Source organism: Mobula birostris, chromosome 8 (assembly GCF_030028105.1).
Source record: "Mobula birostris isolate sMobBir1 chromosome 8, sMobBir1.hap1, whole genome shotgun sequence".
NCBI classification, from domain to species: Eukaryota; Metazoa; Chordata; class Chondrichthyes; order Myliobatiformes; family Myliobatidae; genus Mobula; species Mobula birostris.
In genome coordinates, this window is record NC_092377.1 from 95,927,884 (window position 1) to 95,952,253 (window position 24,370).

Sequence of the window (24,370 nt, forward strand, 5' to 3'; positions counted from 1 at the left end):
TGACAATCCGAATCTGAATTGTGTAAATCTGTGCACAATTTGTATTATTCTAACTGAAATGTTTCTGCAAAACACGTCACTGTTCTTTAATGGAAATATCCTGCTTAACCCTGAAGGACTGGTTGAGTAACTTAACATTTTCCATCCACAGCCGTCAGCAATGCTGTTGCCACAGCATCACAGCTTAGAGTATCACATGATTTATCTCTTTAAATTTGGCCCTGACTGCATAGAGTTGCATCACATATTTCTACCTAAGGGAAGGCCTTTTGTATACTGACAAGCACTAAAGGGAGAATATTAATTAAGTGCCAGCAGAAAGGACCAGTGCTCAGAAAACAGACCAACGTGGAAAAAATAATCATCTGCCTCGAGTAAGTTATACGTTTGTGTGCCCAGGGAGAATGTCAGTTGAAATGCTAGCATGGAGACATAGCAGATGCAACTTAATACAGCCAAGTGTGAGGTGTCCTATTTTGGGAGACCCAAAGTTAAGGGACCGTACATTGTTAACAAGAGCCTCAGCAGTGCTGATGTACCATGATCTTAGGTCATGGGTCCCTGAAAGCAATTGCACCCGTTGGCAGGGTGGTAAAGAAGATGTATGCCATGCTTCCCTTTATCAGTCGAAGCACTGAGTTCAGGATCTAGGAAGTTATGTTGCAGCTTTATAAAACTCTCGCTCGGTTACATCTGGAGAAAGTGCATGGTGTGTTGGCTTTCATTAGTTGGGCGGCTGAGTTCAAGAGCCACGAGGTAATGTTATGGAGAGAGTGGAGAAGAGGTTTACCAGGATGCTGCCCGGATTTGACGGCACGTGCTATAAGGAGAAGTTGGACAACCTTGGGCTGTTTCTCTGGAGCAGTGGAGTCCTGACAGAGGTTTGTAAAATGACGAGGGGCGCAGGTGGACTAGGCAGTTGGTGTTTTGTTTTCCCAGCGCATAAATGCCTAATACTAAAGGGCGAACTTTACGGTTACAGGGGTAAATTCAAAGATGCGTGGGGCAAATGAGGGTCTGCAGTGCACTGCCAGGGGTGGTATTGGATGTGATCAATGTATTTAAAAGGCTCTTAGGGAGGTACACAAATGTACAGAGATTGGAGAGATGTAGACTTTGCACTGGCAGAAGGAATTAATTCAGTTAGGTATTTAATTACTAGTTTAGCACAACATTGTTGTGGGCTGAAGGGCCTGTTCCTGTTCTTTGTTCTAAATCCAGTGAAGTGAGATTAGTCCTCTAAAATTTACTTACTGGTGTGCATTGAATCCAATGCCTGGATCAATGAGCACAGTTAAACTTCCTTGTGGAGCGGTGGGGGGGGGGGGTGCGGAATTTGGGAGATGCTGTGTGTGGATTCCAACGGGAAGACAGGCAGTGGGTGACATTTTTACATTTGCTCACACTTCACTCCCTTCCTAATGAAAATAAAAACACAAGGTGCCCAGCTCCTGCATTGATCGTAGACCATAGAACACTGCAGCGTAGTACAGGCCCTTCGGCATCACCTCATGGCTCTTGAACTCAATCCCCATCCACATGCCTCTTAATAACCCTACCAACTTGCACAGCAACTTCGAAGGATCTGAGGACATGGACACCAGGATCCCTCTGTCTCTCCACACTGGCAATCACCACAAGCAAGGTCAGGTCTTAACACATTCACAGCAAAGAATATACTTTTTACCAAAAAGATAGGCAGGAAGGCATTGGCAGTGATGTGCCTCTGTTGGTAAGAGAAGCAATTACAACTTTAGAAAGCAGTGACATAGGGTTGGAAAATATTGAATCTTTGTGGCTGGAGTTAAGAAACTGCACAGTTAAAAAACCATTATGAGAATCATATATAGGCCTCCAATTAGAAGCCAAGATGTGGGGTTGAGATTGCAAGGGGAGCTGGAAAAAGCATGTATTAAGGGTAATGACACAATTTTAATGGGGGGCTTAATAATCAAAGGGATTGGAAAAATCAGGTTGGTATCGAATTGCAAGAGAGGGAATTTGTTGAATGCCTACAAGATGGCGTTTTAGAGCAGCTTGTGCTTGTGCCTACTCAGGGAAAGGCTGTCTTAGATAGGGTGTTGTATCATAACCCAGATCTTATTAGGGAGCTTAACATAAAGGAACCCTTAGGAGGCAGTGATCATAACATGATGGAATTCATACTGCAATTTGAGGGGGAGAAGCCAAAGTCACATGTATCAGTATCATAATGGAATAAAGGGAATTACAGAGGCATGAGAGAGGAGCCTGCCCAGGTGGATTGGAGGAGGACACTGTCGGGGATGACAGCGGAGCAGAGGTGGCTGAAGTTTCAGAGAATAGTTCACAAGGCACATGATAGATATGTCCCACAGAAGAAGAAATTCTCAAATGGTGGGGGTAGACAAATGTGGCTGACAGTGGAAGTTAAGGACTGCGTAAAAGCCAAGGAAAGGGCATATAAAGTAGCAAAAGTGAGTGGGACATTGGATGATTAGGAGGCTTTTAAAATCCAACAAAAGGCAACTGAAAAAGCTATAAGAAGGGAAAAGATGAAATATGAGGGAAAACTAGCCAATAATATAAAGCAGGATACTCAAAGTTTTTTCAGTTATATAAAGAGTAGAAGGGAGGTGAGAATTGATATTGGACCACTGTAAAATGATGCTGGTGAGGTAGTAATGGGGGACAAAGAAATGGCAGAAGAATATAATGGGTACTTTGCATTTGCCTTCACTGTGGAAGACACTAGCAGTGTGCCAGAGGTTCGTGAGTGTCAGAGAGCAGGAGTGAGTTCCATTGCTATTACAAAGGAAAAAAGTCCTAGGCAGATTCAAAAGTCTTAATGTGAGTAAGTCACCTGGACCAGATGGACTACAAGCCAGAGTCCTGAGAGAAGTTGCTGAAGAGATAACAGATTCATTGGTCATGATCTTTCAAGAATCACTTGATTCTGCCACGGTCCCAGAGGACTGGAAGTTTGCAAATGTCACTCCACTCTTTAAGAAGGGAAAAAGGCAAAAGAAAGGAAATTATAGGCCTGTTAACTGAACCTCCATGGTTGAGAAAATGTTGGAGTTTATTATTAAGGAGGAGGTTTTGGGGTACTTGGAGGCTAATGATAAAGTAAGTCAAAGTCAGCATTGTTTCTGTAAAGAGAAATCTTGCCTGACAAATCTGTTAAAGTTCTTCAAGGAAGTAACAAGCAGGGTGGACAAAGGAGAGGCAGTGGATGTCATTTACTTGGATTTTCAGAAGGCATTTGATAAAGTGCCACATATGAGGCTGCTCAACAGGATTAAATCCTATGGAGTTACAGGAAAGATATTGGCATGGATAGTGGAATGGCTGACAGGCAGGAGGCAGCCAGTGGGAATAAAAGGGGGTCTTTTCTGGTTGGCTGCCAGTGACCATTGGTGCTCCTGAAGGGTCAGTATTGGAACTGCTACTTTTCACATTGTTTGTCAATAAGTTAGATAATGGAATTGATGGCTTTGTGACCAAGTTTGGGGATGATACGAAGATAGGTGGAGGGGTAGGTAATGCTGAGGAAGCAATGCAATTGCAGCAAGACTTAGACAAATTGGAAGAATGGGCAGATAAGTGGTAGATGGAGTACAGTGTTGGGAAATGTATGATAATGCATTTTGGTAAAAGGAACAGCAGTGTGAACTATTATCTAAATGGGGAGAAGGTTCAAACATCAGAGGTGCAGAGGGACTTAGGAGTCCTCGTGCAAGACTCCCAGAAGGTTAATTTACAGCTCAAGTCTGTGATAAAGAAGGCAAGTGCAATGTTGGGATTTATTTCAAGGGGAATTAAATATAAAAACAGGGAGATAATGTTCAGGCTTTACAAGACACTAGTCAGGCTGCACTTGGAGTATTGTCAACAGTTTGGGGCTCCATATCTCAGAAATGATGTGTTGTCATTTGGAGAGAGTCCAGAGGAGATTCATGAGGATGATTCTGGGAATGAAGGGGTTAACATATGAGGAGCATTTGACAGCTTTAGGCCTGTACTCACTGGAATTTAGAAGAACGCGTGGGGATCACATTGAGACCGACAGAATGTTGAAAGGACGAGATAGGGTGGGTGTGAAGAGGATGTTTCCTCTGGTGGGGGTATCCAGAACTAGAGGGCACAGACTCAGAACTGAGAGGTGACCTTTTAGTATGGAGCTAAGGAGGAATTATTTTAGCCAGAAAGTACCGAATCTGTGGAATGCTCTGTACAGACTGCGGTGGAGGCCAAGTCTGCGAGTATATTTAAGGTGGAAGTTGATTGTTTCCTGATCGGTCAGGGCATCAAAGGATATGGCGAGAAGGCGGGTGTATGGGGGTTGAGTGGGATCCGGGATCAGCCATGATGGAATGGCAGTGCAAACTCGATGGGCTGAATGGCCTAATTCTGCTCCTACGTCTTATGGTCTGTTGGTGTTATGACACCTCTATTTTTTCTTTAACTCTGGCTCATTTTGTAGAATCAGTCAACTGGAATACAACATCTAAAAGGCTTAGAAAAATATTTGCTCGTGTGGAGTTTTTGCATCTTTCCCAAATCTGGTGATGAGTGAAAGGCTGTTATCAGTTCTTGTTTTTCTCCCTCTGGATCTCTTACTACTTTCCAAGTCTCTGCTTGGTGAAGGAGTTGGATCTGACAGGCTGAGAGTACTGGAGTTTGGAAGGCGGCTCAGACAAGAGAAATCATTCCAAATGAGTGTACAGCGAGCTAATACGCTGCAGGGAGAACCGTTCAATGTGATTACATGAAGAAAGCTCTTGTGTGACTTGCAGGTGAGAAGCTAATTTCATGCCCACCTAAAGTACATCACATATAAAAGTCTGGCCTATTCTTTCTTTTGGGTCACTGTTCAAAACTGATGCAATTCAATTCAGTAAAGGTGCTTGGACAGTAACAGGTCAGGAAATATTTTTTATTCATTTTATTGACTTAGAGATACAGCACGGCAATGGGGTCCTCAGGCCCAAGGAGTCCGCATCTCCCGTGTGATCAATTAATGACTAACCCATATGCCTTTGTAGTGTGGGAGGAAATCAGTGTTCCCAGAGGAAACCCACATCGTCTTGATGAGAACGTGCAAACACCTTACAGACAGTGGCGGGAACTGAACTTGCGTCACTGGTGCGGAATAGCATTATGCCAGTCACTAAGGGGATATCATTTGCCGGTGGAAATACTGATATTTTACTCTCCTCTCCTATCAGATTGCTTCCTGTCCAGGCCTTTATCTTTCCCACACACCTAGCTTCACCTATCACCCTCTGGCTATCCTCCTTCCCCTCCCCCCAGCTTTTAATTCTTCCCCCTTCCTTTTCAGTCCTGATGAAGGGTCTCAGCCCAAAACGTCAATGGTTCATTCATTTCCATAGGTGCTGCCTGACCTGCTGAGTTCCTCCAGCACTTCGTGTGTGTGTTACTCTGGATTTCCAGCACCTGCAAAATCTCTTGTGTTTCAGATATTTCGGCACTGCTCTAAGGGAGAGCAGTCTTGTTGCACACACTAACTTTCAGATAAAATCTCGTTCTTCATCTCCCAGCTGATCTCACAATCAATTCCATGGTACTAGTATTAAGAAAAGGAGAATCATATCTGGTGACTATGGAAATATTCACCCCGCTATCAACATGACAAAGAACATCATCTGGACCATTGCTAAATTGGTGTTTATGAAAGCTTGCTCAAGAGTTCATTTATTATCAAGGTCTACAACTCTGAAGTTCTTCTTCTCCAGATAGCCACAAAACCAGGAAAGAAAAGAATGGCTACATGATAATCAATCCCCAAATCCCCCTCTCCCCGTAAAAAAACGAACAAACACATCAACCCCCAAATCCCACCTCCTCCCTATACTCAATTAATGAGAAAGTTCGGGTGAAAAACACTGAATATAAAATAACTATAAGACTGAGTAAAGGACTATAGTCCGAGCCCATAGCCAAAATGAAGAAAACCTGCGTAATGTTCTCCAGGCACAGTGGCAGGCCCTTCTCTCTCCGGCAGCACAGCGATCCTACCATCGATCAAAAGTCTGTCTCCCCCCTCCAACAAACCCGTCTCTCTGCAAATTTGCTGCTATTTCTCTTCCATTGCAAAAGTATGGCATAAAAAAATGAATTGACAGCACTCCTTGTGTACAGTCAAGAGTTTCACTAACCGAGCTAGAGCTAACTCCTAGTTTGGATTTAGGGCGATATCTTGAGATGCTACATGACGTGCTTTACAGTCTTAACAGCTCCTCCTGAAGGATCAGCACTTCTGAATGCTGTAGCTGAAGGAAGAACAAATGTTTTGCTCCTTGTGAAGACTTGCATCTCTTCCTGTTCCTTCTCAATCTGGGGTTCCCAACCTGGGTCCACAGACCCCTTGCTTAATGGTTGTAGCATTAAAAATGTAGGCGTCTCCAGTTCTAAATGGTGTGTTGAAGAGCTGCTTAAACGGCTTGTTGAAGAGCCGTTTTCCTGCCACCATGCAAACATCTTGCCTCTCAGGTGAGTGAGGTCTGTAAAACATTCGGGAACATATTGATGCTTTTCCTCTGCACATGCAGCTGAGGAGATGAGAGCTGTTTTGAGACCGCATTAGAAGTCCCAGAGGGTACAAACATCATAATGATGGTAATAAAGATCTTCCTATTTACAACATGCAAAGAAAACAATCCAAACACAAGGTTTGATTGGTTGATATATAAGGCCACAATAAATATTATTAGGCTATGCATAATGCATTCCAATAAGGTACATGCAAGTCTTTTAAAGCATGCCTGTGTGTATATACATATAATGCACACAACTGAAGGCAGACTGCAGATTGACTCTATATATTGTATGCATATTTTAATATTATGTACATACATTCAGTGTCCACTTTATTAGATACACCTGTACACCTGCTCGTTAGTGCAAATATCTAATCAGCCAATCATATGGCATCGACTCAATGCGTAAAAGCATGCCGACATGGTCAAGAGGTTCAGTTGTTGTTCAGACCAAACATCAGAATGGGGAAGAAATGTGATCTAAGTGGCTTTGACCATGGAATGATTGTTGGTGCCAGACCGGGTGGTTTGAGTATCTCAGAATCTGCTGATCTTCTGAGATTTTCACACACAACAGTCTCTAGAGTTTACAGAGAATGGTGCAAAAGACAAAAAAAAATTCAGTGAGCAGCAGCTCTGTGGGTGGAAAACACCTTATTATTAAGAGAGGTCAGAGGAGAATGGCCAGACTGGTTCAAGCGGACAGGAAGGCGACAGTAACTCAAATAATCAGATGTTAGAACAGAAGTGTGCAGAAGAGCATCTCTGAATGCACAACACATTAAACCTTGAAGTGGATGGGCTACAGCAGCTGAAGATCACAAACATACGCTCAGTGGCCACTTTATTAAGTACAGAAACTGACTAATGAAGTGTCACTGAGTGTACAGTATATCTGTGCATTAATGCATTTGTTCATAGAAACATAGAAAAATAGAAAACCTACAGCACAATACAGGCCCTTCAGCCCACAAAGCTGTGCTGAACAAGTCCCTACCTTAGAACTACCTAGGCTTTACCCATAACCCTCTATTTTCCTAATCCCTATGTAGCCATCCAGGAGTCTCTTAAAAGATCCTATCATTTCCACCTCCACCACCATCGCCGGCAGCCTATTCCACGCACTCACCACTCTGTGTAAAAAAACTTACTCCTGACATCTCCTCTGTACCTCCTTCCAAGCACTTTAAGACTATGCCCTCTCGTGCTAGCTATTTCAGCCCTGGGGAAAAGCCTCTGACTATCCAAGCAATCAATGCCTCTCATTATCTTATACACCTCTATCAAGTCACCTCTATCCTCTGTCACTCCAAGGAGAAAAGGCTGAGTTCACTCAACCTATTCTCATAAGGCATGCTCCCCAATCCAAGGCAACCCTGTAAATCTCCTCTGCACCCTTTCTATGGTTTCCACATCCTTCCTGTAGTGAGGCGACCAGAATTGAGCACAGTACTCCAAGTGGGGTCTGACCAGGGTCCTATATAGCTGCAACATTACCTCTCAGCTCTTAAACTCAATCCCATGATTGATGAAGGCCAATGTACCGTATGCCTTCTTAACCACAGAATCAACCTGCATAGCAGCTTTGAGTGTCCTGTGGACTTGGACCCCAAGATCCCTCTGATCCTCCACACTGCCAAGAGTCTTACCATTAATACTATATTCTGCCATCATATTTGACCTACCAAAATGAACCACCTCACACTTATCTGGGTTGAACTCCATCTGCCACTTCTCAGCCCAGTTTTGCATCCTATCATTGTCCCGTTGTAACCTCTGACAGCTCTCCACACTATCCACAACACCCCCAACCTTTGTGTCATCAGCAAATTTACTAACCCATCCCTCCAATTCCTCATCCAGGTCATTTATACAAATCAAAAAGAGTAGGGGTCCCAGAACAGATCCCTGAGGCACACCACTGGTCACCAGCCTCCATGCAGAATATGACCCGTCTATAACCACTCTTTGCCTTCTGTGGGCAAGCCAGTTCTGGATCCACCAATCAATGTCCCCTTGGATCCCATGCCTCCTTACTTTCTCAATAAGCCTTGCATGAGGTACCTTATCAAATGCCTTGCTGAAATCCATATACACTACATCTACAGCTCTACCTTCATCAATGTGCTTAGTCACATCCTCAAAAAATTTAATCAGGCTCGTAAGGCACGACCTACCTTTGACAAAGCCATGCTGACTGTTCCTAATCATATTATACCTCTCCAAATGTTCATAAATCCTGCCTCTCAGGATCTTCTCCATCAACTTACCAACCACTGAAGTAAGGCTCACTGGCTTATAATTTCCTGGGCTATCTCTACTCCATTTCTTGAATTAGGGAACAACAGCTGCAACCCTCCAATCCTCAGAAACCTATCCCGTCCTCATCAATGACGCAAAGATCATTGCCAGAGACTCAGCAGTCTCCTCCCTTGCTTCCCACAGTAGCCTGTAGTACATCCCGTCCAGTCCCGGTGACTTATCCAGCTTGATGCTTTCCAAAATCTCCAGCACATCCTCTTTCTTAATATCTATATTCTCAAGCTTTTCAGTCCACTGTAAGTCATCCCAACAATCGCCAAGATCCTTTTCTGTAGTGAATACTGAAGCAAAGTATTCAGTAAGTACGTCTGCTATCTCCTCCGGTTCCATACACACTTTTCCACTATCACACTCGATTAGTCCTATTCTCTCACGTCTTATCCTCTTGCTCCTCACATACTTGAAGAATGCCTTGGGGTTTTCCTTAATCCTGTCCACCAAGGACTTCTCATGGCCCCTTCTGGCTCTCCTGATTTCATTCTTAAGCTCCTTCCTGCTAGCCTTATAATCTTCTAGATTTATATCATTACCTAGTTTTTTGAACCTTTTGTAAGCTCTTCCTTTCTTCTTGACTACATTTACAACAGCCTTTGTACACCACAGATCTTGTACTGTACCATCCTTTCCCTGTCTCATTGGAACGTACCTACTCAGAACCCCATGCAAATATCCCCTGAACATTAGCCACATTTCTTCCATATGTTTCCCTGAGAACATCTGTTTCCAATTTATGCTTCCAAGTTCCTGCCTGACAGCCTCATATTTCCCCATAATCCAATTAAACATTTCCCTAATCTGTCTGTTCCTATCCCTCTCCAATGTTATGGTAAAGGAGATAGAATTGTGATCACTATCTCCAAAATGCTCTCCCACTGAGAGACCTGACATCTGACCAGGTTCATTTCCCAATACCAGATCAAGTACAGCCTCTCCTCTTGCAGGCCTATCTACATATTGTGTCAAGAAACCTTCCTGTACACACCTAACAAACTCTACCCCATCTAAACTCTTCACTCTTGGGAGATGCCAATCAATATTTGGGAAATTAAAATCTCCCACCACTACAACCCTGTTATTATTATTTCTTTCTAGAATCTGTCTTCCTGTCTGCTCCTCGATGTCCCTGTTATTATCGGGTGGTCTATAAAAAACACCCAGTAGAGTTATTGACCCCTTCCTATTTCTAACTTCCACCCACAGAGACTCAGTAGACAATCCCTCCATGACTTCTTCCTTTTCTGCAACCGTGACACTATCTCTGATCAACAGTGCCGCGCCCCCACCTCTTTTGCCTCCCTCCCTGTCCTTTCTGAAACATCTAAAGCCTGGCACTTGAAGTAGCCATTCCTGCCCCTGCACCATCCAAGTCTCTGTAATGGCCACAACATCATAGCTCCAAGTGCTGATCCACGCTCTAAGCTCATTCGCTTTATTCATGATACTCCTTGCATTAAAATAAACACATCTCAAACCATTGGTCTGAGCATGTCCCTTCTCTATCACCTGCCTATCCTCCCTTTCACACTGTCTCCAAGCTTTCATTATTTGTGAGCCAACCTCCCTTTCCTCCGTCACTTCAGTTCGGTTCCCACCCCCCAGCAATTCTAGTTTAAAATCTCTCCAATAGCTGTAGCAAGCCTCCCCGCCAGGATATTGGTCCCCCTGGGATTCAAGTACAACCTGTCCTTTTTGTACAGGTCACACCTGTCCCAAAAGAGGTCCCAATGATCCAGAAATCTGAATCCCTGCCCTCTGCTCCAATCCCTCAGCCACGCATTTATCCTCCACCTCATTCTATTTCTATACTCACTGTCACGTGGCACAGGCAGTAATCCTGAAATTACTATCTTTGTGGTCCTGCTTCTCAACTTCCTTCCTAACTCCCTGCAGTCTGTTTTCAGAACCTCATCTCTTTTCCTACCTATGTCGTTGGTACCAATATGTACCACGACCTCTGGCTGTTCTCCGTCCCACTGCAGGATATCATAGATGCGATCAGAAACATCCCAGACCCTGGCACCTGGGAGGCAAACTACCATCTCTGTTTCTTTCCTGCATCCACAGAATCACCTGTCTGACCCCCTACCTATAGAGTTCCCTATCACTGCTGCCTTCTTCCTTTCCCTACCCTTCTGAGCCACAGGGCCACTGTTGTTTCCCCCAGGTAGGTTGTTCCCCACCCAACAGTACTCAAACAGGAGCACTTATTGTTTGGGGGACAGCCGCAGGGGTACACTCTAGTAGCTGACCCTTCCCCTTCCCTCTCCTGACTGTTACCCACTTCTTAGTCTCCTGTGGTCCCGGAGTGACTACCTGCCTATAGTTGCTCTCTATCACCTCCTCACTCTCCCTGACCAGATGAAGATCATTGAGCTGCATCTCCCGTTCCCTAACGTGGTCCCTAAGGAGCTGCAGCTCGACGCACCTGGTGCAGATGTGGTCATCCGGGAGGCTGGGAGTCTCCAGGATCTTCCACATCTGACACCGAGCACAGAAGACTGGCCTCGCACACATACTCTCTGTTCATTAAAGAATATGTGAAAATGTAAAAGTTGTCTGAGGGGACAAGGTACTTACAAAGTGTTAAAGATAGAAATCAGCCATCAATCTCAAGATAAACACGAGAAAATCTGCAGATGCTGGAAATTCAAGCAACACACGCAAAATGCTGGTGAATGCAGCAGGCCAGGCAGCATCTATAGGAAGAGGTACAGTCGATGTTTTGGGCTGAGACCCTTCGTCAGGACTAACAGAAAGAAGAGATAGTAAGAGATTTGAAAGTAGGAGGGGGAGGGAGAGATCCTAAATGATAGGAGAAGACAGGAGGGGGAGGGAAGAAGTTAAGAACTGGACAGGTGATTGGCAAAAGGGATACAAGGCTGGAGAAGGGAGAGGATGATGGGACAGGAGAGAGAAAAAAGAAAAAAAAAGTGGGGGGAAATAAACATAAACGGACAGAGCATAGGTGTTCAGCGAAACGGTCTCCCAGTCTGCATCAGGTCTCTGCAGAAGGCCGCACCGGGAGCACCGGACACAGTATATCACCCCAGCTGACCCACCTACACTCTGTCTGCCAGAGAAAGCAAGAACTCCCAATGGCCACACATTTTAATTCCACGTTCCATTCCCATTCTGATATTTCAATCCATGGCCTCCTCTACTGTCAAGATGAGGCCACACTCAGGTTGGAGGAACAACACCTTATATTCCATCTGGGTAGCCTCCAACCTGATGGTATGAACATTGATTTCCCTAACTTCTGTTAATGCCCCTCCTCCCCCTCGTATCCCATCCGTTATTTATTTTTATTCCCCCCCCCCTTTTTTCCTTTTTCTCTCTCTGTCCCTCTCACAATCACTCCTTGCCTGCTCTCCATCTTCCTCTGGGCTCCCCTCCCCCTTTCTTTCTCCCTAGGCCTCCCATCCAATGATCCTCCACCTTCTCCAACTCTGTATCCCTTTTGCCAATCAACTTTGCAGCTCTTGGCTCCATCCCTCCCCCTCCTGTCTTCTCCTATCATTGCGGATCTCCACCTCCCCCTCCCACTTTCAAATCTCTTACTATCTCTTCTTTCAGTTAGTCCTGACGAAGGGTCTTGGCCCAAAATGTCGACTGTTCCCCTTCCTAGAGATGCTGCCTAGCCTGCTACATTCCACCAGTCTCAAGATAGTATGTGGTAGCAAATACATACTGTCACAACCACGGATTCGGCAGCGCAGTAGATTCGGCAAATGCACTTGTGAATTTGCACGTGTCAGCTGATTATTATTTAATTGTGATAGTATTTAACTCCATACTTGTCGTCGTAGTGCTTGTCGAGACTTGGACAGAGCACAGCAACACTTCCCTGTCTGTTTGCTTTCCGCTTTCCCTGAGAAATTGGACTTCCGAGTCAACTGACTCTGAAGACTAGCGGTATTCGTTTAGATTTTCTTTGCAGCCGCCGTGTAGGCTTCATTTTCCATTTGAGAGTTTTAGTTAACGGCCCTGTTTGGCCTAGCGTTTATTGTTTATTTTCCCTTTAACACTGTTCACACTAAAGTCTGTGAACTATCGACCTGCTTCAGTGTCTCTCACTCCACACTTGGGCCATATCCAAACCAAGTAACACATACTTTGATACTAAATTTTACTTTGATCCGAAAATAAGGTTAACAGACCCATGGGCCAAATTGTCCACTCGTTCCTATGTTCATATATATATGGTTGTGTGGGTACCCAAGATTTATTAAGCAGTTACACATTGCTGATTTGTTTCCCAGTGGGTATTTTTACACTGTCTTATATTGGGCTGAATTTGGTAACAGCGTAGAATCTATTAAAATATAGGCTGGGCCCTCAGCCACCCTTTTGTTGCAGTGGAGACACTTGAAATAGACTGTACTCTCCCCACTCCCATCCTAAATATAGACAAACATTTTTCAGATATCCTGAAATAGCTGAAGTAGTTGCCATGGACACGTCAGTAGATGCAGATTCAGATTTATTTATTCAAGATTGAAGATTGTTATAATGCTATTTCCAGTATACAAGTGTAAAAGTGAACAAAGTAATTGTTACTCTGGATACGATGCAGCACAAAAATAAACACAGTGAGATAAAGAACACAATAATAATTTTCAAAACACAATAAATATACACATACAAGATAGCTTATCTACTATGTAGATAGATTGTATGTCCATAAAGTGAAGTGGGGCACAGGAATGTCTGTACATAAAGTGACTGACAGGAAGTGATAAGTAGTGGTGGTTGTGGGTCGGTTAGTGGCTGGAGGTGCTGATCACCCTTACTGCTTATGGAAAGTAACCGTTTTGAGTCTGGTGGTTCTAGCGTGGATGCCATAGGGGTGCCATACATTACACTGAAGCATAACATTGAAATGTGTCGTTTGTATTAACAACCAGCTCACCCGAGGATGTGCTGAGGGCAGCCTGTAAATGTCGCCAACATAGTATACCAACAATGTTCAGCATAGCAATACAGGCAGCAACAGCAGTGAAATAAGCCCCATCCACACCCCACCCACAGAAAGGCCTCCAACCCTAGGGCATGCTGCCTCTGCACCTCCAGTCTTGTCTCTGGAGTCTCAGACTTCAACCTCAGTCTGAAATGGCCCCCAGCTTCAGACTTCACTCCAGTATTGGATAACCACAGGTAAGACCATTGGACCTCGACTTCCAGAGACCTCAGACCCTGGTGACCTGGGTCCTCGTGTCACGAGGCCTTTGCGCCTCATGATTCTTTGGGCCTTTACCTTCAATCTTCGACCTCTGGCTTTGCCGTGCTCTGGACTTCAGTCTTTGGCTTTGCCCTCCAAATGTCGCTGGGTCTGATAATTGACCCTTGACCTTTAGATTCACATGAACTGCAAATTCTGGAATTGCATGGACCTCTGACTCTGGTGACATGGGGTGGTGGGGAGTGGTAGCAGGTGGGAGGGTTCACCAGCCCTCACAACTGAGGTCCTTACCTGGGACTTGCTGCCATGTCTGGATTTCCAACCTAAGACCTGTCTCTGACCTGGAGATCGCTGATCTCCTTGGCGCCTGCTGACTCGACCTCCAGGGTGGCTGATGTTCCACCGCACAGCTCTTCAGCCTGGGTTCGAGCACCAGACCAGCCCCTTCAACGATTACCCCTGATCTCTAACTCCCTCACATCCCTGACCCCAAACCTTAAACTGACCTCTAACTCCCCCACATCCCTGACCCCGAACCATAAACTGACCTCTAACTCCCCCACATCCCTGACCCCAAACCTTAAACTGACCTCTAACTCCTCACATCCCTGACCCCAAACCCTCAGCTGATCTCTAACACCCCCACATCCCTGTCCCTAAGCCCTAAGCTGACCTCTAACTCCCCCACATCCCTCACCCCAAACCCTCAGCTGATCTCTAACACCCCCACATCCCTGTCCCTAAGCCCTAAGCTGACCTCTAACTCCCTCACATCCCTGACCTCAAACCATAAACTGACCTCTAACTCCCCCACATCCCTGACCCCAAACCTTAAACTGACCTCTAACTCCCCCACATCCCTGACCCCAAACCTTAAACTGACCTCTAACTCCTCACATCCCTGACCCCAAACCCTCAGCTGATCTCTAACACCCCCACATCCCTGTCCCTAAGCCCTAAGCTGACCTCTAACTCCCTCACATCCCTGACCCCAAACCATAAACTGACCTCTAACTCCCCCACATCCCTGACCCCAAACCTTAAACTGACCTCTAACTCCCCCACATCCCTGACTCCAAACCTTAAACTGACCTCTAACTCCCCCACATCCCTGACCCCAAACCTTAAACTGACCTCTAACTCCCCCACATCCCTCACCCCAAACCCTCAGCTGATCTCTAACACCCCCACATCCCTGTCCCTAAGCCCTAAGCTGACCTCTAACTCCCTCACATCCCTGACCCCAAACCATAAACTGACCTCTAACTCCCCCACATCCCTGACCCCAAACCTTAAACTGACCTCTAACTCCCCCACATCCCTGACCCCAAACCTTAAACTGACCTCTAACTCCTCACATCCCTGACCCCAAACCCTCAGCTGATCTCTAACACCCCCACATCCCTGTCCCTAAGCCCTAAGCTGACCTCTAACTCCCTCACATCCCTGACCCCAAACCATAAACTGACCTCTAACTCCCCCACATCCCTGACCCCAAATCTTAAACTGACCTCTAACTCCCCCACATCCCTGACCCCAAACCTTAAACTGACCTCTAACTCCCCCACATCCCTGACCCCAAACCCTCAGCTGATCTCTAACACCCCCACATCCCTGTCCCTAAGCCCTAAGCTGACCTCTAACTCCCCCACATCCCTGACCCCAAACCTTAAACTGACCTCTAACTCCCTCACATCCCTGACCGCAAACCATAAACTGACCTCTAACTCCCCCACATCCCTGACCCCAAACCCTAAGATGACTTCTAACTCCTCATATTGTCCCCAAAACCATTCCTATGAACCTAAAAAAAATAGCAACTAACAACCAAGGTGTGCAGTTAATCAGAAGGGGAAACATCCTGATGTAGCTCCCCAATGCACCGCTGATGGAAAACACAGATTGCTGGCTTGTTAGTGTGAGAAATATGGCAAATCATGGAAAGGGTTTGAAGCAGCATGTGGAAGAGGATTTTCCCATCTCTATTTACTGTAATTATAATTGGTCTGGACAGAGATTTGGACAAACACGCACATGAACGCCTGACTTACGTACAGCCTGTATTGATGATCGAGTGTTTGGGAGACGGGCAAGATGAATTTGCTGGGGTTGCAGAGATCTTCTGCACTACACCTCTATGCTTCTTTTCTACTACCTAAATGCACTGATGTGCTTAAACGATCTGTATCGATAACAAGCAAAAACAAAGTTATTCACTGTAGCTCGGCACATCTGATGATTTAAAAAAAAGTATTTTACCAATTTACCAATTCTCCATAACACACCCACTCTGACCTATCTCTGCTTTTCTAGCAAGGCCCATTGTATGCCGAAGGAGCACCTCGGTCTCTGCCCAGATACGTCACAGTTTCCAGAACTCAATACTGAATTCAACAACTTCAAGTAACTTGCATTCTCTGTATAAGATCAAAAGACCATGACATAGCCCAGAATTAGGCCATTCGGTCCATCGAGTCTGCTCTGGCATTTCATCACGGCTGATTTTCTATCCCTCTCAACCCCAATTCTCCTACCTTATCCTAGTAACCTTTGATGTCCTTACTAACAAGAACCTATCAACCTCTGCTTTAGGTATACCCCATAACTTGGCTTTCAGATCTATCTGAATTCCACAGATTCATCACCCTCTGGCTAAAGAAATTCCTCCTCATCTCTATTTAAAAAGGATATGCTTCTCTTCTGAAGCTGTGCCCTCTGCCCCTAGACTCCCCAACTATGAAGTATCCTCTCCACATTAACTCTTTCTAGGCCTTTCAATATTCAATCTCCAGGAGTACAGCCACCAAATGCTCTCCATATGCATTGTACTGTATATATCCGTTCTGCTGCAGGTAACACAATATTATTACAGCACCAGCGATTGGAGTTCATTTCCTATTGCTGCCTGAAAGGAGTTTGTACGTTCTCCCCGTGACCATGTGGGTTTCCTCCGGATGCTCCAGTTTCCTCCCACAGTCCAAAGACATACCAGGTTAATTAGATACATTGGTGTAATTGGGTGGAGCAAGGTCGTTGGCCTGAAAGAAACTGTTACTATGTTACCATCTAAACAAATAAAATAAAATGAATTTGTAACTCAGCATTTCTATTTCCACAGCCACTGCCTGATCTGATGAACATTCCAACCTTCTCCTTTCGGTTTCAATTCTTTGCAACAGCTCTGATCTGCATTTCCCTGCTTTAAAATATTTATTTTCTCTATCTCAACTCAGAGCTGTATCAAACAGATAGCTCACTAAACACTGTATTAACATGGAAACCCAGGCCTCACCCTACCAGATATATTCTGTTTGTTTCACCCCACCCTTTTGCAAGTTCACACTTGTTTTTCCACTTACACAAGAAAGACCTGAGGTGCTGATAGTTACTCCTTCCTCAAGTGCTGCCCGACCTGCTGGGTGTTTCCAGCGTTTTCAGCATGAAGCTGGTGTTTTTATACACTGGGTTCTGGTTAATTGGGCCATTGGTTAATCAGGGCAGCCATTTACTTGGGACACCATGCCACTTAATTGGAGCAGGAGGCTGTTGCTGAAGTTTCTAACTAGCGTCAGTTGCGTGCTCTTGCATGGTCATTAGACACTGCACTGTGCTTAGTGTGAACAGGTTTTAAATAGGATCGGCTGCATGACTTTGTATTCAAAAAGCAGCGATTTTTGTCACTGACAGTTGGCAAGAAATAAGCAGTAGGACAATTCCGAATGGTTTCGTTCACTGCAGTTTCAAGCACTCGGGCATGGAGGTGTCAGAACTGGCCTGGAGTGCAAATGAAACTATTTCACTACTTCACCGAGATAAGGACTATGAAGAATTTGGAGGTATCAACAATCATCTTGAAGGTTACAATGAAAACGAAGATTTGGAGGATACAATCAGCGCAAGCACACTGTTTGAAGGCGGTTCACAGCAGTCTATGGTGATTTTGTTCATTGCGTACACTGGATGAAGTCCTATTAGGAACTAATATGTAGTTTTACAGTCCTGTTGTAGTATTAATAGTGTTCTAATTCGTTCTGTACTTCATTTACACACATAATTTGTTTCGGTTAATTGGAACAGCAGCATAATTGGGTCAAAATGTACTGATCCCAATGTGTCCTAATTAGCTAGAATCTACTGGATTTGATGAATCCACTGTACAGTGGATTTGATGAGTAAAATGATGGTGCAAAGTTCAAAGTAGATTTATTATCAAAATACACATATTTTTCACCATATACTACTCAGAGGTTCGTTTTTTGCAGGCATTCACCACAGAACAGAGAAATAGAATGGAATCACTGGCAAAACTGAACATAGACAAAGAAGCCAGACAAATCGACAGATACAGAGAACATGAGTTGTAGAGTCCTTCGAAGTGAGCCCATGGATTATGGAATCAGTTCAGAGTTGGGGTGAGTGAAGTTACCCACACTAGCTCAGGAGCCTGATGCTTGAAGGGCAGTAACTGCTCCTGAACCTTGTAGTGTGGGACCCAAGCCTCCTGTGCCTCCTTCCTGATGGAGCAGCAAGATGAGAGCCTGGCCTGGATGGTGGGGACCATTGATGCTGGATGCTGCTTTCCTGTGACGGTGCTTTCTGTTGGTGCACTCAATGGTGCAGAGGTCTTTTCCTGTGGTGGACTGGGCTGTTTTCAACTGTTTTTGTTGACTTTTCTGTTCTTTCTCCAAAATGGCATTCGAATGGAAGAGAACGAAGCAGAAAATTCGAGCTTCTCACAACCAGGATAGACGTTTTTGAAGTGCAGTGACTGCTACATTGCATCTGTCAATTTGTGCACAGAAAGTTTTCACAGGCCGCTGAAGTATAGTCACCAGGTCAGTTATTTAGTGACAGTGATTGATGGGTGATAACCAGTCATTGCAATGGGGAGAACTGCCCAGCTCCTTGGAATAGTTCCATAGGGATATGTGAGGTACAACGATAAGGTGTTGGACTCATGTCAGGAAATATGAATGAGGCTCAACCCAAACACAGTGTAGTCTGGGTGATTTAGCGGTGAACAGTAACTTTGACAACAAACTGTAAAGTAGCAAGCCACAAAACAAGAGAGAACAGATACTTAACGCAGCAAGGTAACTGGAGGCTAGGAGAAACTAGTCGAGGCTGGCTGGTTCGCTGGGTGAACAAGGATTGTAGATGAGAGCTGGGTTTAAACAGGCTGCAGATGATGAGGTGGAAATTAGTGGAAGGTGATTCTTGTTAACTGGGTGGAAATTGGGAGGCCTGATAGGAAACCCTCCTGTGGCTGGCCCCCACCAGCCCAGATCAATCCGGGTCCGTCCGGTGCAACTCCTTGATGAACAATGGATCCAGGATGAAACTGGACGCACCCAAGACCTCTCTGTTGTGTATTTAATATTTCAGTAATATTTGAATAACGTTGTAAATACATTGTTGGGTAAGCATTCTTTATTTGTTTAAATAATTAATTGCGGGTTATATGTAAAACTACATGAACTGTGTATGTCATCACGTTACCACATGCACGCACCTCGCTTAAAGTAAACATGAAGTTAGAATCACATTTCAGACTCCAGTGTCTTCCTTTGAAATGGTTTAATGTTTTGATGTTACAAAACATAACAGTGGCGATGAGGTGTTTTTAAAATGAACCCAATACAACTACCGACCTGTAGATGCAGAGCGAGGAATGGTGAGGGAAAAAAGCAGTGTCTTGAGGGTCCTTGGAGAAGATAAGGATTTCATCAAGGTAGATGAACACATACCATCTCGTCAATGAAAGTTCATGGGAACCAGTGGGTGTGATGAATGACGTCTTCCACTCACCTCCCTAGCAGATGCGGATCATGTTGTAGGCGCTCCGTGGATCCAATTTGGTGAAGATCTGGGCCCTACGGAGTGTTTCAAATGCACCATCCATCAAGGGGAGGGGTAGCAGTTCCTAATGGTGATTTTGTTGGTCCACGGTAGGCAATACAGGGACAGAGATCCCCCCCCCCCATCTTTCTTTTTGACTGAAACGGGCTGGGGACTGTGACAGTCAAATGAAGCCGTGCTGTACTGGTTTGGTGATGTGGTCATTCACGTCCTGGTCTCAGGAGGGGGAGAAGATGAATAGGCAACATCGAGGAGGGGTGGTGCTGGGGAGGAGGTTGACCACGTGTGGTCTGCCCGGCAGCAGGGTGCTGGGTTTCCTTTTACCAAGGGGATAGCTACATCGTGGTATTCCTGTGGGAGTCTGGTGAGGTGGAGAGTTTCCTTCGTCTCCACGGCTTTATGGAGTGAGGTCAGCTGAAGTTGTAGGCAGGTCGTCCAACAGGTGGACCCCCAACTCAGCAGTGAACCGGATGACCAGGTGAAGGGGGGGGTCATGAGTGAAGAGCCAGAGGTAACCCAAGATGAGAGGAGTGTTGGGTGAGTCATTAAGGAGGCACTGGGCGGACTTGCAGTCCTCTCCGACACACAGGCGGTGTGCACACTCTGATCATCCCAAACCCTTAGGGACGCCTGTCAATGACCATGATGCAGAAAAGAAATATTTTGAAGGGTCATTTGTGATCTCTCCTTTAGGTAAGAGATATGTTTTACTTTCTGTCAAAAAGTTTGGGCAAATTTTTAAGGATTTTGAAGAAAATTGTTGATATGTGTTAAGAGGTACAGATGAAGACAAGTAAATTTTTTATACCAATAATTGTGAATATTATCACTGCCAGTACCTTACCAGTTGAGGGTATTTTTGTAACCACTTTTAGCATATCCAGTGTAACTTCAGGTCTTCAGTAGTGTGGGTGAATTTGTTTCCTCGCTAGTCCAGCTTGCTTCCCGATTCGGCATCGCCCTGTTTGACCAAATATTGGACCAAAAGTTCCTTATCCTCTGCGTTTGTTGGTAATTCTGTGGTAGGGTTTGTGTCCGACTTAGTTTTAACATCTTGTGTAAACATTTTACATTGTTTCTGAGCTGATAATTTTGTTTTCTTTCTCTGGAACATTTCACATATCTATTTAGTCTGGCTTTGTGTACACCATGTACTTGTTTGAGTGTATCTATAAACTCTACAGGGCTTTTGTTAGGCTAATCATATCTTGTGAGGGCCTTATTATTATTATTTTATTAGTTATTAAAAACTATTATTTGTATTTCCACACTTTTGCATGTTAGTTGTTTGTGTGTAGTTTTTTCACCAATTCTGTTGTATTTGTACTACTGCCAATGTCTGGAAGAAAATGAATCACAGGATTGTATGTGATGACACATACACACTTTGACAATAAATTTACTTTGAACTTTGAACTATTGAACTCCCTGAACTGAAGATCATTAGCAGATCTTGAGGTACGTTAAGGCCAGACCATGTAAGAGAGAAGGTCTTCTTCCCTGGAGGACGTGAGCTAGATAGTTTTTTTTACAACAACCACTAACTTCGTGATTATTAGCTTTTTACTAAAACTAGCTTTTGTGATTAAATCATTCTGGAATTGAAACCTGTACTGAAATCCACCAGCTACTCTTACGAGGATAGGTGGAGCGCTCGGGTTTGTTGCTTTGGAGAGAAAGAGGATGAGGGGTGATTTGATTGAGGTGTATAAGATGATGAGAGACATAGACCGAGAGAACAGCCTGAGACTCTTTCCCAGGGTGGGACAGGTCATAATTGTAAGGTTGGAGGAAGGTATGGGGGGGGATGTCAGGGATTCTTTACACAGAGAGTGGGAGGGTGGTGCATGGAACACACTGCTAGGGTGGGGGTAGTGGCAGATACTTTAGGGACATTTAAGAGTCTCTTAAATAGGAACATGGATGAAATAAAAGTAGAGGGCTATGTGGGAGGGATGGGTTACATTGATCTGGGAGTGGGTTACAGGGTCAGCATAATTTTATGGGCCGAAAGGCCTGTGCACTCAGACCCTGCTTAATGCTCAGGATATGTTCCTTGGAGGTGGAGCACGATGTAAACCAGCGCCACGCGGGGTCATTATCCTTACGCAAGTGGGCAGGTGTGCCTGATTAAAACAATCTAACCCAAGATATATGACATATTATTTTATGTATACGCTGTAATTTGCAGAGTAACGGACAGGCAAATAGGCCTGACCTGTACATCAGCGGAGCAGCAATACATCGCAGCAGCGGCGGAGGGAGCGGGCAGTGGTCACGTCTTCGAGGAGGGGCCAGGCCGTGGGCCCTCCTCCAACTTTGGCTTCTTCAAGTGGGCGTCGAGATTTGACTGCCTTTTCTTAAGTTTCCTCTCATGAAGCATTTCTCGGCAGCAGGATATCATGTCGAGAACACCTCCCTTTGCCTTACTGCTTTGCTCCCAGTCAGGGTCACTATCGATGAACTGGTCCCTGATCTGTGTGATTGTGGTGATGCTGGTGCCGAGGGATTTTGTGCTGAGATTTCTTGCTGGAGTTTCCTCTTCTCCATCCATGTATCAGATTCACCCAGGATGCATTGCTCCGCCGCTCTTCGTTATTGAGGCTCTCACCACGGGAATGCGGTAACTCTTCAACATCACCAGCATTTACATCCTCACGCCATACCGCTTGCAGCTTCACCTCCATGCTAATGCTTTTCCTTGACATCTTAGATGTACTACCCTCACTGGAAGTTGCAGGCCATTTTCCAGACATTGTGGGTGAAATAAAAAATGGAATAAATTGGTGAGGGAGCAAGAACATTGACACATGGGGGAGGCAGAGCGTGGACTAATACGTGATTGGCTGTGAGTGGCTCAGAGCGTATGTAAAGCAATCTCATCGGCTGATTGAATGTTTACTGTAACGGCAGCCACTCTTGAGAAGTCTTAAGCATTGTTTAGCATGAATTTTAGTCATTTTTAAAAATTTCAATAAAGAATTGAATAACCGCGTTTAATGAATCAGTGGCAGGCGAGATCTGAGTGTATAGTTCTTTGTTCTATATTGCACTATGATTGGTCCAATTAATGTCTCTGAGTCAGTAGTCCATAACGCTTGGCTGCTAGTCCAGTAACGATTGTATTAGCATTCAATTTCTCCATTTGTAATGTTGGCTCGCCAAGACCAGGCCGGTGATGTTACAGGTGTGTTGTGTTTGAGCTAGAACAAATTGACAACAAATGGGGCCTGCTATTTGACCAGAGTCTTTCACTGACCCAGTTATTAATAAAACTTTGCCTACCACTCCTCCAAACAAGCCTTCACCTCCTCTCACAACCAGCATCTTCACTCATCTAGTCAGCACCCTATTGTAAAGAAATCCCTTTGTGCTCTCTGCTTCCCCCCTTCTTTCCACCTTCAAATGTGCTTGCCTTCCAACGTCTTCTGCATCAAGGTCATCAACCCGAAATGTTTGCTCTTTCTCCTCCACAGAAGCTTCCTGATCTACAGAGTATTTCCAACATTTTCTTCTTTTATTTCAGATTCACAGCATCGGTATCTTTAAAAATTCCTCAGTTCCACGTGATTTTGTAAATTAGGCAATTGCATGCTGAGCTTTCCATGCACCTGATTTGCAAAATAGTTATCTTCCAGAAAGTCAGGTGCCGTGACTCAGTTTCCTCTCTACTAGACAGAAACTTTGAACCTGTCCTTGTCACCAGTAATGTCAGTCCTTCAGCATAGAAACAGGCAAGTTACCATGTCCAAATGACCAATCAGATGGCACGTGGCAGGAAAGCTGCTTAGTCATGGGGAAACATGGAAACTCCATACATGCACACCGTAGGTCAGGACTGAACCCGACATGCTGGAAGTGTAAGATAGCAGGTCTACCAGCTTCAAAGCTGTGCACCTGTGGGTGCCTTTGAGTAAGTATCACCACGAAGCATTTATGCTCTTAGACATGGAGCGTCGAGTAAATACGATCTTCATCTGTGGCAATTGGCTTTATGCGTTCTGAGCTGCGTCTTAAGGTAGCTGCGACCCACAACTCTTAAGGGAGCATGTTCCCTTGCACGTAAGAGACACACATCACAAACAGCAGGGGCAATCACATGGACAATAGGAAAAGCATTGCAGTAAGGAACACCCGTGAAGGGCTGCTTGAGCAGATACTTAACCCGAGACATCAGAATGACACTTCAGAGGAGGAGAAAATGGTGGCGCGACGACAGCGTGCGCGGCCTCTCCGGTGATGAATATCTGTTATCTGTCAAGTAGGGGACCGTGCACAATCCTGATTTGATGGAGATAGACGTGAGAGTATGGAGGAACATCTGACTACTGAAATGCCTGCTTCACTACTGCTGCTACTGTGTGGTAACCGGAATCTCCGGAGCAGAAGGCCCCGAAATCCTCGGCTTTGCTTGTTTCAGTGGCCGGGGCAAGGTCGAAGGCGCTCGGCAGAGGATGGCGCTCGG

At 45.0% G+C, this 24,370-nt stretch overlaps 1 long non-coding RNA gene across 1 annotated transcript in view; it reads left to right on the forward strand.

The window, feature by feature from the left end:
• The first annotated feature begins 298 nt into the window (after positions 1-298).
• Positions 299-24,370, forward strand: part of LOC140202254 (uncharacterized) — a 57,739-nt gene continuing 33,667 nt past the window's right edge. The window contains exons 1-2 of the long non-coding RNA XR_011887051.1: positions 299-374; positions 4,614-4,778. This is a non-coding gene — a long non-coding RNA (uncharacterized lncRNA). The remainder of the gene's footprint in view (positions 375-4,613; positions 4,779-24,370) is intronic.